The sequence below is a fragment of the Pectinophora gossypiella genome, chromosome 9, assembly GCF_024362695.1.
Source record: "Pectinophora gossypiella chromosome 9, ilPecGoss1.1, whole genome shotgun sequence".
In the NCBI taxonomy this organism is placed as follows: Eukaryota; Metazoa; Arthropoda; class Insecta; order Lepidoptera; family Gelechiidae; genus Pectinophora; species Pectinophora gossypiella.
This window is the reverse complement of record NC_065412.1, coordinates 3,266,262-3,285,893: the sequence shown is the minus strand read 5'-3', so window position 1 is coordinate 3,285,893 and position 19,632 is coordinate 3,266,262.

Here is a 19,632-nt window from a genome sequence, read left to right as displayed (position 1 = left end):
TTTCCTTAGTAAGTTGGAAGGGCAGACAGGCAACCGCTTTGGTAAAAAACTGGACCTGTCAAATTTTCAGGTTAGGTAAGCAGGCCCTGTGAAAACGGGATACTGAAGGCTAGGAAACATAATTAAAACACATAATAACGGGTTCTTACCGCGTTATTATCAAGGATATGAGACTCCCGATAATTCAACACTGTTGCAAGTGCCATGATCACGGGACGACTGATGAAATTAGAGTGGAGTAGGAAAGATGATTTTATGTTTTGTAATAAACTTAGGTACAATAAACTGACCGATAATGATAACAGTTACTCCGTGTAATGACAGAGTGGAAGACAATGGTTGTAACTTTATCTGATAATGTGCGTTATGTATTTCATAATAAGTAAGTGTTAATGTTATGTTGCGTATGGTGCATTCTTCATTATACAATAAATAATACACTGCCATGTAATAAAGATAGTAAGTCCTAATAATTTTGTACTATATCATGTCGTCCAAAACTTACCGGACCTGTCAAATCTTCAGGTTAGGTAAGCGGACCCTGTGAACAATGGGATAATGCTAGGGAGATGATTTTGATGATCATGTCATCCAAACTGACTCCTAAATATCTATCCCGAGTTCGAACTTCGACTTAAAGGTCCGGTCATATAGCACACAATGATCTGGCCTGACGAATTGAGCGCGTGAAGGTTCAGTCGAGTCTTCCGTATTTGGCGCTTAGCGTCGAGATCTTGAGAGGCAGGACCGAGTTCCAAACACAATGCTTTTATAATATGTAGTTTGTATCACGGAAAGTGATCACATTTTGAAGGAAGCTTTAATTTACTTTTACCAAATGTACGGGGTGATAAGTAAGTAGATATCCTAGATTGTTTTGTTTTTGTGTGTCCTCAAGATCCTTAGCGTAACGCCCCAACCATCGTGTAAAACAGAATGAAATAGGTTAAGTTAATAACCTCTGTGACATAAACTTAATCTGCAATTGATTGACGGATTTTGCAAATAAAGCTTGGCAATATACTCAGTCTGTCATCGTTCAAAGTGTTACACAAATAAGATGTTCAGATTACGACACCCGATTCAGAATATTCATCTGTATGTAACACTGAAGCCTCTCTAATGTAATGATTTATTGCACAAATCTCTTTCAAATATTGTTACATGATGCATTGCTATAATAATGATTTATATTTCTTGCTCTCATATCAAATATGAAGTGAGTTTCGTCATCAAGTTGCGTTCGATCACTTGTTCGCACCGATGAAGTTGTCTATGTTGTGTGAAAAGCTTTAAATGTTTGACTGAGGAGATATTAATGTTCTAGTTAAATTTAGGATAGACTATAATTTATTATAAAAGGACGCCACACACAAAAACAAGACAATAACATCACTTAAAATATAGAGTTAAAATCGTATATATTTTAATGTGTTTTTTTCGTATATAATTTCATGTGATACTGATACCTCTGATTAGCTCAATTGGTAATAATAGTCGTGTTATGTTTTTTGTACTTAGTTACCTATATTTCTTTTTATATTTTTTTCTGTACTTTTCATCCTTCTCTGCGCTCCCCATTTGTCGGGCCAAGTAGTTAATGTCATTTGAGACAAATCTACAATAAGAAAATAAACTGTAAGACTGAATGTTTATTGAAACAAAATCTATTATTTACAATGTTTACACTCTCTATACAACAAGGCGCTACGGCGAGGGTCGCATACCGGGGTATGTGAATTTCTGTGTGAACGCGTAAAAATACACAGCTTTCAAATATATTCCCGGTCTGGAAGGCCTCAGGTCGCCTATCGGAGTGCATGGACCTTGAGAGTTGAGTCTTGAGTAGCTGATAAGGGTCACAAAGAACATGAGCACGAGGGTGGCAACTAGCTTTTGACTCAGATATAGAGGTATAACCACAATATTGTCATTGTTCTAATACAAAAGAAATCTTTAGGTACCTACTGAATTGAATGAATACTAAGCTGAGTAGGTATTAGGGACCATTTACCTCATACGTCTCGCGATTTTGCAGTTGTATTATTATTTCGTAGTTTATAGACCTACATTTCCGTTACGCATGACCATTTAAGGATACTCTCAATATATTATTACTTAGTAACGACAACGTCATAATACTCATTAAACTATTTATGATGTCACACAACCAACCAGACTACTTTGGAATTTATTTAGTGGTTTTAGTTGGAATAAAATTACTAAATAAGTACTAATAAAATTACATTTATTTTCTTGCATGATATTACTCCGGCCTGTTTTGGTGATATACCATATACCTTTTATGTTTTCCAACTAAATATTAATGTGTGTATATTTTAATATTGTAAATTTATATGTGTGTCGAAGGTTTTGCCTAAATAAACTTTTTAATTATTATTATTGTAAGTCGTTTCCATATCTTGGGCCTATGGAGGCCCAGACTTTTGAAACTCCGGACTTAAGACAATTTAAATACATTTAATCTAAATGTAGCGTGACAATTATTATTTTGATATCAAATAATTAATGATGTTGTACTCTTTCGTGTGTTCAGATAAATAAATACCAATAGCATGTATATGCGTTTATTGGAAGAGTTTACACGACACTGAATCATTATTACTAATAGGAACGTTTATAGGTAGATCTATCATATTATTATTATTATTAGCCTATATGATCCCACTGCTGAGCAAAGGCCTCCCCCATATTCTTCCAAGTATCCCGGTTCTGTGCGAGCTCCATCCAGTCTATCATAACACGATATATTATGTAGTGCCATATTCGGTCCAAATGACTAGCTGCTTTAACAATGCTGGAATTAACTAATGTTTTGAATATCTGGGAATTTGCTTAATAATCACTAGATTACTTATACGTATTAATCTATAATCAATAATTCCAGGAATTGTTCCCGTTTAATGGCAATAGTCTCGTCCTTTGGGTGTATACACTATACACCTCTGCCGACCCCTTCGGGGACACAAACGTGATACCTATTATCTTGGCAGGTTTGTCCATTGACTTAATTTAAGATGAATTTATTTCTTTAAACACTTATACATAATCAGCGCGTGCGCAAGTGATGTCAAGTGCAGTCATCACTCGGTGATAATCGATGCTGTAATGTGACTAACCGATTACCGCGGACAGTTCCGCTCTTGCGATCTAAGCTAAAGTAAAAAAAAAACTACCTCTTGGTAAAGAGAATCCATTATTAATTGTCTGTTTAATTCTGATTTTACTAAATCACTTTTTTACCGACTTCTAAAAAGGAGGAGGTTCTCAATTCGACCGTATATATTTTTTTATGTTTGTTCGGGGATAACTTCGTCGTTTATGAACCGATTTTGATAATTCTTTTTTAAGTTTTTGTGCTAGTTAAAGAAAGAAAAATATTTTAGGACATTATCAAAAATAAATTATGAAACAGATTTAGAAGTCTAATTCTTAAAATGATAAGTGATTTTACATCCATCTTCCAAACAAAGCATGGACGAAAATGGAGGTCCTAAAGTTTAAATTAAGGGCATTTCTACGGGAAGGGCCGATTGAGTGATTCCAGTGAAAAAAGTACCTGTAGCATCTAATTACGTACTTGGAAAAAATACTCACGTATTTATAGGACTCTTGGCTTGGTGGAGAGTAGTTTAGAAGACCGTAAAGTTTTATAAAAGCGTCAAAAAAAAAATCCCGAAGTTTGAAAACGGGCAGAATTTGGCTTAAAATGACGTGAAGCCATTCCAGAATTGACTCGTTATTGCTACATAACTTTTAAAATACTAGTTTCCAGAACATAATTCCAACGTTCACAGAACAAGGGATAGTTAATAAAGGTAAATACGTAATTGTGTTTATTGTGAACCCTTTAGTTTTAGTACAATAACATTTTTTAATTTTGAAGCCAGCATGTGTCTCAATTCGGTGAAATTAAGTTTTGTCAACTTACATCACTAACTACGCGCAGTACTATCATCACTACCCGGTTCCCGTGGAGAGCCAGGTGCGCCCGAGTGCCCAAGATGTGTGGATGGGCGGACTGCTGCATAGAGGAGGGTTTTTCGAAGAGTCGAAATCGTTCGTTTTTTTTGGGGTAGTGTCAATTCTAAAATCGGTGGAAGATATTAATTTTGTTTATGAAGTATTTAATAATATATGTGCTAAATTAATTAAGTATTTAGGTGATATCTGACTGTATGTTTTGTATTAATTGATTTAATTGATAACTTTACTAGATAATTGATGAAATGTGATATTTTCTCAATTCGATGGGTCTGAATTCCCTGGAAAATGGGGCATCGAATTGAGAATTACTTGCACCGAATTGAGATTTGATATTGTTTGCATAACAAATGGCATCACGCCTGTTACCCCGAAGGAGTAAGTTAGGGAGAGGGTTAAGTTATTATTATTCTGAGAACATCATTAGTATTAGATGTAATAATTCAATCAAAATTTAGAGCGAATAAAGCAGTTGGCCAGAACGTATTTGCCGGAGGGATGGCTCCAGTGGAAAGTCATTCCTCACACGAGACAAGACCTCTTAGGCCCAAACTTGTACCCGCTTGTTCTGAAAAAAATTAGATTCGCTCTCCCGACAGTCGAGCTTGCAAGAGCATTTTGCTCAGAATGTACATCCCTCCCGGAGAAGACCTACCGGAGAAGACCTAGCTTTAGAAATTAAAATACTGGGATGGCCCTTTTGTGTAGGTTTCATAATTGGCCCACCTACAATCAGTTCAAGGATCAAAGGATCAGCTGTTCTAAATGAGCTGATAGTGGTTTCACTCGCTTAATTAAAACCACTGCTTTTAAGCCGTAAGGATGCGTCTAAGGAGCTAGCAGATAGTGAAGATATAGACTATCTATCTACAGTTCGGTCCTCATCATCGAAGTCAAAGAAATTGTCCAGGGTCGATAAATTAGAACAGAACTTTAGTGAGATGAAGGACATGCTTTCCAACATCTTAAAGAGGCTCGATAATACTTTAGACGATGAATGTCGTTCGCACGAAGGATGTCTTGAGGAGGATACAACGAAATCATTCACCTGGAAAGCTCCGGATCTATTACCTGAAGAAGATGTAAGTAGAAGATTTTGATTTCGCTTCCATGACTAAGGAACAAGATCCTTGAGGGAATCAAGTGCTTGAGGTTGGGTGAACTAGCATAAAAGCAGATTCGTTATTCGTCTTTCACGGCTTTTGAGTTAAACCTTGCTTAAAGAAGTTTAACTCGTCAAACACCACACCTCGACAATTTTCTCTTAGCCAATCAACAGAAAGACTAGTTAGAGGAAGACACCTTATACGTGGTAAATTATCTGGAGAAGCTTGGATGGAAAATAAACAGAAATAAATCTCTGAACCCACCAACCCATTGTCTGGACTACTTGGGGATAATGTGGGACACAGAGAAAAACAGAACCTTTTTACTGGACAGCAGAAAAGACCACTTAACATGTATCCTTATGGAAGTATTGAAATCAGGAACCTGGAATTGGGTCACAGGAAAAAGTCTTGTAGGGAAATTGAGCTTTGCATCTTTCACGGTCCCTCTAGGAAGATTACATATCAGACGTCTTCAACGTGCAGCCAATTGTCTTCCTCAACACCAGAAAACACGGAAATTTCTAATACCGACAAAAGCTCTATAGGAATGTTCTTGGTGGTTGGAACACCTTCACAAAGGACGAACAATTTTCATATATCAGGGCACAGTATTCATCACAACAGATGCTTCAGACAACGGATGGGGTGCTCATGTCAACGAGTCTCTAATCAGCGGAGTTTGGGAGAAGAGCCAAACCTTGTGGCATATAAATCGCAAAGAGCTGTATGCAGTATACCGAGCATTTCAGATGATGTTACCCCAACTACGAGAACGACGAGTCATTATTCAGTCCGACAACAAAACGGTTGTGTCCTATGTAAGGAATCAGGGGGGAACAAATTCCAGTCTCTTAACAGACCTAGGGTGGTATTAATAAACTAATCTCAGCTGAGACTGCCCTCAAGATCGCGCTCAAGTCTCTGTTTTAATATAAGAACTGTCACATTGACATAATCTTGAGGGCAGTCTCGAAGATGAGATTAGTTTATTAATACCACCCCTAGTAGCAAAACTTCTGGAACTTGCTCAAAGGAACAGAATAGAAATTTTTGCTTATTACATTCTGGGTGTTTTTAACGAGATTGCCGACAGCCTCTCGCGGCAGAAATCTCTAGCGGACTGGCATCTGTCGGATCGAGTGACGAACTTTCTATTCAAAAAGTGGGGAATTCTTCAGATAGACCTTTTTGCAACTTCTCATTCGAAAGTAGTTCCAATTTATGTGGCCTGAGATGTGAGAGACAAAGGTGCTATTTTCATAGATGCATTCAGCAAAACATGGGACTTCGACCTAGCTTGGGTATTACCTCCACCAGCGCTGATACCTCTACTAGACGAACGCAAGGGAGATTAACGCTTAGAACTACGCATGTCAAAGGGAAGTGAGGAAGGTGTAATCTCACATGGTCAAGCCTAGGCAAGACATGAAATATATCATTTTCTACCCTTCGTGGGGAAAAGTTTCCTATTTTTTACGATATTCATTTGTTTGTCTTTCGTCATCTTAATACACCTTTCATACACATATCCGTCCTCACGCAATCCAATCCACACCTTTTTCGGTCGTCTCCTACCCCCTGTCCATGCACATTCATACTCACCATATAATTATCATCTAATATGACTTCCATTCCTCTTCATCAGATGTCCATACCACATCATTATTGGTCATTCATTGCATTATTTCTATAATAACTGACAGCATTTCTAAATTCGCTGGCTTATTTCTCAATTCCGTGATTCATTTTCTCAATTCGCTGAGCCGCTTCTCAATTCGGTGTTTCATTTTCTCAATTCGGTGGTTGCCCAATTCGGTGATTAACTTTTCTCATAAACCACTTCACCAAATCTGGTCCCAATTGCATCATTAGATTCAAGATGAAATATAGTTCAATATTTGTTATTAAAATATTCATAAAAGCCTAATTTCAATTTCGGCATCGAATTGAGAAAAAATAGACCCTTCCGTAGAAATGCCCTTAAATATCTTTTATTTTATTTTTATTTTATTTAATTTTGATTTAATTTTTTAGTTTTGATTTTATTTTCTTAGTATAAAGTGTTCTTCTTAAAGAGTTTTCTTTTTATTTAAAAGTGTGTGCCTTACACATAAAAGTCGACTCTTTTAAATATCGCCTTCTTCTCACAGAGTAATAAAATAACAAAACATAACGCGATAGAGATTGAAAGTTTAACTTAATTACTATCAAAGATACAATACCTTCTATCAATGTTCGACGTTTATCTCCTACTTGTATACTTTCCTTGGTTACAATAAAGACTCACACTTTTTTACTCGCCATTGTTATAGTAAGTGAAACTAGTGAAAAATTAACGGGATATTGTTTTTCATATAGCGTTGGTGGTGCGACCTTCCAACTTAAGGAATTATTAAAAACTATCTTCTTGTTAAACAAATAGGTGCTTAAAGGTGTTGGAAATAAGCTGAACTGTTTGTCTGTGTTGAGTTAGTCAAACTATCTTTATATCATCTGTCGTCATGATCATTTATAAAAAAAAAGAAAAAAAAATGTGAAGTGTTGAAACTCCTAATAATAATGTTTAGTTTAGTCTATTGACGTATGTTAAATTAAGATGGAAGAGCCGAGCCTCCTGACACAGACTTTCTTAGTCTACAGGGCGGCTCGGGTCAACTAGATTTTAACGTATACTAAACTGAAATAAAGAATTTTTATTTTATTTATTTATTTATTATTATCTCCTTAGTTTTATCCCGTTTCTCACAGGGTGCGCTTACCTAACCTGAAAATTTGACAGGTCCGGATTTTTACAGAGCTGTTAAATAAAATAAATAAATAAATTAAATGTAACTGTAAAAGCTTCTAACTAATATGTTATATTTGTTAATATTTATGCAATTTTTTGATATTCGTAAATATGTGTGAGTTAAAAGTTTACTTTTTATAATATATGTTAGAGTCATTGCAGAGGGAAAAGTCTCGAGATGTCATTCAACTGTATATTATTTCATGGTACTCGTATAGGTATAATTTTTCGAAAGCAGAGGTTGTAGTTACATAAACTATGAAAGCTCAGGTTCATGTTCTAACAAAACAAACAAAATAAAAATACTGGATAGGAAATTCCTTTTCACCGCAAACTGTCTCCGTCATTAACAGTACAATAAGTAAACCCACTTCCTCGCCGCATCTCGTATACTTAGCCACGCTACAGCTGCACTATAGCGAAATGCAAGTGCACATAATAAATAGTTCCGAAGTCAATACTCCTTACCTTGATATTACGCGCGCTCGCCATCCTGAGCTCACCAGCGAAAGTCACTTGCACCTTCACACACACCTCTGTCACCAAACACTTAGCACCCAAGTGCGAAAGAGACACTTATAGAATTTCAGTTTCACTTAATTTAATTTGCAGTTCGAAAGGAGTTCGAAAATTAAAAATGTTCACCGCGAAATGTTTTGCCGCCAAAGGTGTTCGCCGAAATCGCGGAGTTTGATTGGTTTGACTTTCTACGGCGTGGGGCGCGTGCGTCGTTCGCGGAGTCGTCGTCACTCTCACCGGTCGGCGGAGGTGGTTTTTTCTTTTATTTAAACAAGCAATCCCCGCTCTAGGTGTTGTGCATTATCGCATAACATCGGCTGGTATAGATAGCCGTGATTTGGGCTGTCGACCGGGACTTAATGAGCGGTGTTCGACATAAAATCCGTCTTGTATTTGGGTCAGGGAAAGGAAATGTTGAGTGCATCGGTGTGTTGTTGCGGTAGGGCAGTGCACGAGGTTGATGCCCATATCACTAGCCTTAAGGAAAATCCGGGTAAATTTCTAGTTAACACATCTTAAGCATGCATTTGAGGTTTTAAGTAAGTAAGTATATAAAATTGATAAAAAATTACATCATGATTACGTTAAGTTAATAATTATAACTTTTCTCTGAAATACAGACAGTAGATAAAAGAAATCAAAGAAATATTCCACTGGGTTAACCCGATGTGAACATGACCATCTTTAATTAAAATGTTTACTTACTCGTTATTACTTATTTATTTATTTATACTTGTCTGAGATACCTACTCAGAAATAAGTCTAATCTCACCTAGGTAACTTACTTCTAAGGAAAAGCTCTGTAATTACATTCTGAGGAAAAGTGACAGTAATGAATTCTTACAATGAAATTACTTAATATAATTACATTGTGGTGGATTTCGCTCCTTTCAATGTTCCCTGAGTAAAAAGAGAGCTCAAGTTAATAATAATAATAACTCATATAATAATAATTATGATATAATTATAATATTAATCATTATATATAAGTTCTTATTAGAGAGTATCAACAGTGGCTGCAAGTTGTCTTTGATTACTTGTGGCTCTGCCCACCCCATTAGGGATTACGGGCGTGAGTTTATGTATGTATGTATGTATTATTAGAGAGTAGACATTTATTGTTCATCTTCGCTTCAGGGAGGCGAATATTGGATTTGGTTGCCTAAATCAAATAAATAAAATCAAAATGGTGAGACGAGTCTAAACCCAAAAACCAATAGCATAAGTCAACTTATCCGCTGCATGCATACATCCCAAGTTTTATCTGTATTGAAACTAGTGTGTCTATTGTGAGTTTTTTGTGATATATTTAGTTAAGTACCCTAAGTATGTAAATACCTTTGATGATTTTTGTATATATTTTTGATACGAATTATTTGTGAATGAACGGACGTGTTTTAATTGTACTCGTCGGTTATATTACCTGGAATACCTGAATAACTTTTTGTTAATTAATCAGTTCCGAATATGATTTTTCAAAAAGGTGCTTACGTATTTTGACGCTGTTATTCGTCCTCCCGTTACTTAAGCCGAAAACACAAAACATTTAAACGGGAACGACCCTGATTCTACGTCACAAGGTACATACGTTACCAGATAACTATTTTATCCTTGTAGCGTCATTTTCATTCCTTTTGCCTTAGCAATATTGATGACAGACTACCAACGTCGACTTTGGACTGACGACTTTTTACGTCATTTATTAGTCGTCATTAAGCGCAGGGATTTTTAGACGTCGTTTATTTTAGGTCATCGTGGTCTTACAGGTTCGCGGGTGTAAAAAAACCGGACCTGTCAAATCTTCTGGTGAGGTAAGCGGACCTTTTGAGAAACGGGGTAACGCTAGGGATATGATGATGTTGTTTATCTTATAGGTCAGACAAATTCTGTTCCTAAAACTGACCGGGCCGGGAATCGAAACTGGGGTATCATGAGTGATGAAGATGCACTAATAATTCACTATAAAATAAAGGAAAAATAACAATAATACCTATAGAAATTTAAAGATTGCAATATAATAATATATAAACTAGCCCAGTGGTTATCCAACAATACGCAATATCCTCGAGCGGATCCGCTCTGCGCAAGAGTGGGTTTCGAGCTAAATCTCTTACTGATTGATGCTATCTAGAACACTAGCACTGAGGAAATGTTTTCATGCCATAAGTGTTTTTTATTTTGCAATTTTGTACGATGCACATCTACATAGCAAAGCATATAAGAGCGCATTAAAAAAGCGAGTTAAAAAATAAAAAAAATTCTAACCGACTTCAAAGTCTGTCAAATAGAAAGTACTTAAGTGAAATAATAATAATACTTTTAATAAAGAGGTAAAGACTGTTTGTAGCAAGTAATCTATGGAATATGAATGCGAGATGGATCATTTTCGTATGCAATATTTTCCAGGATTTCTACCTAATAATTAATAATGGGTAATTTAACCGACTTCAAAATCTGTCAAATAGAAAGTAATAGAAAAAATATAATAATCATAATAAAGAGGTAAAGTTTGTTTGTAGCAAGTAATCTCCAGAGTGAACAGGCACCTTCTGGACGAGCTCCATCTTAGGCCTCGTCAAGGCCTTCAGGCAAGTCTGGGGCCAAGAGCAAACCCATTCACCATCATAAACCCATCATCAGCCCATTAACGTCGCCACTGCTGGGGCACGGGCCTGCCCTATGGATGGATAGGGCAGGCCCATCAAAGGTAAAAAAATGTAGCATTAGAAACAATTTACAAGGTAGCTTAATGGTGTCTGAACTAAGCTGAGTCTGTGTTTCAGGCGATAGAATTACTAATACTAAGAAGGGCAAATAAATTAATTTGTCTGTTGTTTATTCAGAGGGAGAAAGTTGCGGTAGAATTCAAACGTATAGCGATGTATAATAGCGTTCACGGAGAAGCGTTGTCATGCGCGTTTTAATTGATATACTCTGACGCTTTGCCTCTACATAAACAATCCCTTTGAATTTAAGATTTCATTAACACAATAGCTTTGTTAACAACATAAATTATTTCATGTCACGTAGTTCGCAACTCAAACAAATGCTCATCGATTCGTAGAATTTATTTGAATTATAAGAATCAGTCTTTAGTTCGATTTTATTATTAAAAAATAAGTTTCTTAATAAAATAAAGTTTTCGTTATAAGAGTTGTTAGTCGATACCTACACACATTGATTGACACATTAAACATAATATTACTTTTGTTATTATTTTTATTTTTTTGAGAGACTTATTTTGGATTTTCCGCACATGGTAATAAATACTTGGCCAGACGAATCGGAGCGCTGAGAATTCTCACTCGGTACAAAATTTAAGTCAACACTGCTGGGTACAGGCCTCCCCTCAATCTACCGGAGGGGTATGGAGTATACTCCACCACGCTGCTCCAATGCGGGTTGATGGAGGTGTTTTTACGGCTACTAGCCGGGACCAACGGCTTAATGTGCCTTCCGAAGCACGGAATCATCTTACTTTTTCGGACAATCAGGTGATTCAAGCCTGCAAAGTCCTTACCAAACAAAGGACAGTCTCACAAAGTGATTTCGACAATGTCCCCATCGGGAATCGAACCCGGACCTCCAGATCGTAAGCCTGACGCTCTAACCACTAGACCACGGAGGCTGTCAAAGTCTGAGAGGATTATAATATTTGAAAAATACTATCGACTGCATTGAGACGATAGCGATAAGCGCTGAATGAGGGAAAACGTCGACTACGCCGGGAATACTATAATGTTTCTATAGTAACACAACACAAAACATTACCACAGTCTACTAAGAAGTGTATAACCACAATTTCAAAACAAAGCACGTAAATTGGGTGTGATGTATGACACTATGAACGTTTGATATTCCGACATAGGAATGTGTGAAACATACCCGACTGTGGCTTTAATGGTGACAATTTAAGGAGGAAACAGTGCATAGATACCCGGAAAAATATGCCAAGAAATTGTGAAGAAAAACTGACTTTAAATTCAGTTGGTACAAAGTTGATAGTAAGATCAGAAAATGGTTTCAAAAGACGTCGTGCCAAGTGAGTTTTTAGATCACCAGTTTATCTTGATAATGGGTTAGTTTAGTGACAATTTCACAAATAGTTGCTATTGTATGTTTATGAATGAATTATATGGGCGTTCGCGGTAGCTAGTTGGTTTTGTTTTTATTTTTTTGCAACATAATTATGGGCTGTTTTGTTAAAAGATAATAAGTTATTATAATGACGTGGCGGAGTACGTCATTATACGTAGTTGTACCGGGTGAGAGCCTTCAGCGCTCCCCATTTGTCCGTGCCATCTGAGGCAAATCTACAATAAGTCACGTCAAAAATAAAAAATAAAAAGCTAGGACCGCCACTGAGGTGACTCTCCTCGAGTCTGAGAGGCCTGCAAGCTTTAGGTCTTTCAAGCTTCATGTCTCCACTACACTCGCTGCTAAGCTGCTCCTTGCGGACTTGTGGTCAGATGGAGTGGTGATCCGACGCTTCAGTAAATAAATTCCCTAAATAGTTTATTTTAATTATAATCATAATATTGTATGCATTCTTAGGTTCATCATCATCATCAATTTAAGAGCCACCCTCGTGTCGGTGCAGCATTTTCCATGCTACTTTTTTATGGAAAAATAGGTCAGTGGTTTCCCTCTTGCCTTCCGCCCCGCAATACTCTGTCTGACGCAAGTGGGATTCTTAGGTTAAAAGGTATATATTGTATGGGCCTTAGTTGCCTGAATCAAATAAATTCAAAATAACGTTGTAAAGATAACCCATCAGATCATAGAGCGATACGGACCTCCGTGGATCAGTAACAGATACATGAGCCTCATCATCATCAATTTAAGAGCCACGCTCTTGTCGGTGCAGCATTTTCCATGCTACTTTTTTAGGAATTACCGAGCCTATATAAATTTAAATTTTCATAATTTGTCTTTAACGGCCGTTTGCGCTGAGCCTAACTCTGCCTAAAATGGTGTACAAACATATCTATGATTATGTTATTGTCATAAAATGACATAAGTTGTTAGGTTAAGTAAGACATTACATCAATAATAAACTTATTTTATTCTTAAATTTGGGTTAATTTTCATTATGAGGAAACAATTTACTTTATTAAATTACAAATATAACCTAAAGTTACACGTGCGAGTAAATAAAATTACTACTTATAGTTAAAGAACTAATTTAATAAGCATTATTATAAATAATAATCCAGTATGACAACACTATAATGATTTTAATAGTTAAAACATCGCTCACGTAAATCTTCACACATACAAAACTATGTTAATAACATTTTCATAATGCAAATGTAACACTTAGAGAGAATTGATTGCGTTACAACATTCCGATGTTTTTTTTTTTCAAAAAAGAACAACATAATACATACATAATAATATTATTTATAAATTTTGTTGTTGAGGGGAAGGGGGGGTGTTAAAAAAAGACAACAATAAAGCAATATTGCTATTTGGTGATATTGCGCACTAACAGTATACGAGTATGCCGAAATGTTGAAATGCATTATTCTTTTTATATGAATTCCTTCAATGCAGAGTTTTAGACCCCCACATTTATACAAGCGCCATTCGGAGGACAAATGACTTACATCGAAGTGTCAATGGCTTGGACTCTAAACCGCTAAATCAACTAAAGTCTAAATAAGTACATGTACCATATACCCATACCACATACCTATACACCTTTATGTTTTCCAACTAAATATTAATGTTATGTGTGTATATTTTAATGTTGTAAATGTATATGGGTGTCGTAGATTTTACCTAAATAAACTTTTTTATAATTATTTTTTTTATGTGTGGATTATTAATGTAATAACGTATTGTGTAATATTATGGTAACAGAAATGACGAGACCTAACTATCTCAATATCCCCGAGCAAGCGTCTTTTTGAAAAACATTCTGTTGTAAGTAATTTTCTCCGACAAAACTCTGGGTAAAAATTGAGACCGCAATCCTAGATTTAAACTAGTTAGTACTGACCTGCCCCCCCAGTCGGGTCGACAGGTTGGGTCTTGGGTGGCCACTGCAAGAGATAGGCTGCGACCTGGTCCCCCCGTCCCCCCCCAACCGACATAAGAGCTGGTTCCGCTCCTGAATAGAATCACTTATCGCCGGTAACGTCATTGTAGGTGCAGTAAGTTGCCTTACGGAAAAGAATGGTGAGAATGAAGTCATTTTGAGTCCCTCTGGCAACAACGTAACGGGATAAATACCTCAAAGCTTGGTGTAGTTAATGACGACACAAATTGTGACGTAGGGTCATTTTAAATGCTATGGTAACAGAAAATACAGGATAGAATAGGCAAACTAATACACCTACTGAAGAAAATAAAATAGAAACCTATGTTCCTTATGTTGCATGAGTGTCAACTGGAACACTTTTCTGAACTAACATAAGATAGCATCGCGCCTGTATCCCGGAAGGGGTAGACAACGTTGTATCATCAACTCTGTCTACCCCTAGCATTGCCCCGTTTCCCACAGGGTCCTTTACCTAACCTGAAGATTTGACACAAAAAAACAGAGCTGTGTAGTACGTATAATTGTATATACGATGTTAGTGTCATCGTAACGAAAACTTTAAGACATGATGCAGACCATGATTCTGAGTTGATATCAAGTGAAATTTTCCGTCGCAACAGTATGAAACTGAAAATATTAAGAAAATTATGAATTTTCCGACAGGAAATTACACGTGATAAAAACTCAGAATCATGGACTGAATTATCCCCCTCAGTATTCGTTACGGTATCACTAACACCCATACCTACTTGTATGGCTACTTGTACGTAGTCTAGAACTGCAAATCATTTTAAAAAACTAAAAAAAAAATATTTTTGTGACGATCATAAATTTGTGAAAATTTCACTTGATATTAACTCAGAATCATCCCCCTCATTATTTGTTACGATTTCACTAACAACCTGTGTAGTTTACAGCCACTCGTCACCCCGATACCGACCCCGCCGGCGTGGTCGACGATTTCCCTCATTCAGCGCTTATCGCTATCGACCCACTAGGGTCGATTAATTCTTTCAAATATTTTTCCTCTCAGACGACGCCCTGAGCCGAGGTTCGCGCCCAACTGGGCACCCTCAGGCCTGTTGTCTTAAACGTTGTACCGGGTGAGAGCCTTCAGCGCTCCCCATTTGTCCGGCCAAGTAGTTAATGCCATCTGCGGCAAATCTACAATAAGTCACGTCAAAAAAAAAAAAAACAGCCACTCCTTACAAGAGTGCTTAAGTCCCATGAAGTAAAGGGTGAGCCTATTGCCACGGGCACAAATACTGGAAACCACGTGATATCAATTACCTATGGTGCAAACATGAATTCAGTGTTCAGTGGTTTTTCTACTTTAAACTAATTAAAAATGTAGAAAAATGTTAGTGGCATAGTTTTCAGTTTCAAGTAAGAATATGGAATTAATAATCACTGGAATTATAATAATCACCCTTTTTACAATACATCTTCCACCCATTATTATTCTGATCAAAATAAAAGGAAGCAATATAGATAGCAACATAATTCTATACATAATCTGATCCAAATATGAAGCAACAATTATTTTTTTACGTATCTGCTTCTGCCGTAACATTATATTTTTGAATAATTATGTACCCGAGTAATGAGAATATAGGTAATCATAATTAAATCTAGACAGCACCATCGATATTATTTTAGGGAACTCAGCCTGGAAAGCCCCTCGTTCACAATACCTACGTGATAAATAAATAATGGCCGACTGATAAGAAATTGCTAAGAAACGAGGATAGGTACCTAGTAGAATTTCTCAGATCTGAGGCCAAAGCACTTGGGTCCTTCAGTCAACGGCTTAGATACCTTATTAATATAACATATATGGGCGAGGACTGAATATATACACAAAAAAATATCATTATCAAAAAATAATGTATTTATTAATTAATATTATATACACATTTTTCTGATAATCCTGACAAAACGTAAACTTGCAAGGTGTTTCGATTTTTTTGATGAGAAGTGTATTTTTATTAATTAATTTATTTAATAATTTCTAAATGAATATATTATTTTGGCGTTTGTCGCAATATTTGAATTTATTGCCGCTTAGCATTAAGACCCAATTAATGTGTAATTTTTACACGAAGATTTTAATGAAAACGAGGTAAGTAAGTAAAGATACACGAAGGCCTCTGCCTACCGCAATGAGAAAAAGGCGAGTCTTATGACTATTATGTATATTTGAACATAACACATAAGCTCACGGTTATAATGGGGTAGTCAGGTACAAATCAAATCAGTGTATTTGCGAAAACACATAAAAATACAAAAACACACACACCCATAGACTCACGCCCGTAATCCCTAATGGGGTGGGCAGCCATAAGTAATCACAGATAACTTGCAGCCACTGTTGTTACGGTGTCAGGCCTTTTTGTAAAAAAAGGTGGTAAATTTTTCATAGCAGTGTTTTACAATTACGAAAACTGGAATGTATATGTTTCTATGTAGTATATTCTCATAGTTTTATCGTAGTAAATATATTAAAGGTTTTCTCATACAAATAGCACTCACCGCGACGTAACGATAGTGGAATGACGCCTCAAGGATACAAGTTAATTTGACGACAAAATATGACGCGACCGTAACTCAAGTGCAAAGATCCCGCCACGTCACGATGTTATCATTGTTACCTAGAGTAACATAAAAGTACCTGAGGTCAATACCGGAGCTAACAGGAAGAAATAAATACCTATAAAAGGTGTTAGTATGCTAGTGACATCGTAACGAAAAATAACAACTTAATATATATCAGAAAATAAATTTAAAGCTCATGTGAAGCTTTATATTATGTAAAACAGCTTGTTTTAATATTAATGATTACCTAAATGATAAAAATGTCTGGTATTAAATACGTTCCTCTTCCTCTAGTTATTAAATAACTAGTTATGTATACCTACATTGATTTAAAAGATGTATTACTGTTGCAGTTTCTTGACAATTCTTCTCTCAGCTATAACGCCTTGCGAAATGACGTAGATTAAAAAAAATAACTTTCAACAAGTTTGTCTTGATGATTACATTGAATAAATGATTCTGACTGCTGAAATAATATTTTAGAACGTCCATTTGATTGTACTAAAACCGATGGTAAGTATGTGTTTTTCTTGACGAAAATTTTTTTGAACTATCGCTGCGCCCCAATGAATTTAAAACTGCCTATTTCTCAAAACAGGTGTCGCTATTATTACATAACATAAATAGCCTATATACGTCCCACTGCTGGGCACAGGCCTCCCCTCAATCAACCGGAGGGGGAACCTATTGTTGAGTGTTCTTAAATTTTAACAGTAAGAGAAACCTATTGATTTGGTTACATTTTTACTCTGTATCCCTTTGCGCAGCGTTTAACTGCAAAATCGTAGTGTTATAATTATTTCCTAAAGATTAGAAAGAAGAAAACTTAAAAGAAACTTAATTTCAATCAAAACTGCCTTTTTCCAACTGGCTGTTTTTCTTTTTCGTAACTCATCCCTCAGATGGGATATACTCCACGTTGCTCCACAGCAATTAATTATGAATTTTAGCTGGACAGTATGGAGAACTGACAAAATTTAGGAACACTCAATAGTGTTGCCACCTACTTTTGAGCTTCTAATTTTTATCCACATTTTTTTTAACGTGACTTATTGAGATTTACCGCAGGTGGCATTAACTACTTGGCCGGACAAATGGGGAGCGCTGAAGGCTCTCACCCGGTATTTATAGAATAAGGAATAGTCGTCAAACTACGTGTCTGTCAACATTATAACTTATTTATCAATTATTATTACTACATACAATGTTAATAAAATATATAACATAGTCAAATTAAAAACCTACACTACAATACGTCGAAATACACACACACACTCACACACATATATAATATATATGTATGTATGTATATACGTATATATATAAACCATATCAGGCGTCAAAAAGCCCTCCGGTTTATATATATATATATATATATATATATATATATATGTGTGTGTCAACATTAATATTATTTTTTCTTTCTTTTTATTTTGGATCAGAATAAAAACGTAATATACTGCTTACAATTTAACGTATTATTATTCGTCAGATTATAATCTATCGAAGTAAAACTGTTAAATCACAATCTTACAATTGTCAAATTGTCAACTGTCCGACGGCTGTCCCTGATTGGTCGGCCTTACAGTAGACCGTTCTGTGTCCATAGAGTTAGGAATAAAACACAGGTGTCAGTCAAATAAAATAAATGCTCTTCAAGATTGTGAAATCAAGTATTTCACAATCTATATATATATATATATATATATATGTGTTGACACACACATATATATATATATATGTGTGTGTCAACATTAATATTATTTTTTCTTTCTTTTTATTTATTCATAAAGTACCCACATATACATTGAGATATAATGGATCTACTAGACGTCACATGTACACTAATGTTGTAACTGTTCCTAATGACACCGTAAGTATAATGTGCTCATAGCGGCAACAACTTACGACTAGGAAATAATACACCTACGCAATAATGTTCACTAAACTGGGGCAGATCCTGAGATGTTTCTAGTACATGCTTAATGAGGGACTTTGCAGGCTTCCCAAAAAAAAATGTAGATGGCGTTGTACAGACTTATCGTGATTTACATATTTTCTCGTTGCTCTGGTACGGTCACGAGTACTAATATGTATACACTTTGAAACCATGTCACATTAACTTTTTTGACAAATGAAACCGCAAGTCTCATTAAATGTTAAATATGATAGTGCGATAAGGTTCTAAAGTGGGTACATAATATTACTCATGACTGTACCTACATAATTATTCAAAAATGGAACGTAAAGGCAGAGGCATTTATAAAAATATTTTTTGCTTGATATTTGAATCAGATATGATATAGAATTATGTTACTACCTATATTGCTTTTCTTTATTTTGATCAGAATAATAATGGGTAGAAGATGAAGATGTGTTATGCTTGGGTGTAATAACAAGGATCATTATTTATACTAAAAAAATAAATAATATACGGTCGAATTGAGAACGTCCTCCTTTTTTGAAGTCGGTAAAAAAACAAAGATAGAAGATACATTTCTGTCGGTTATCCATGAAATTAGAAGGTTATAAACGAAGGCAAATTTGTACAGCGCAATCTATTTTTTTTT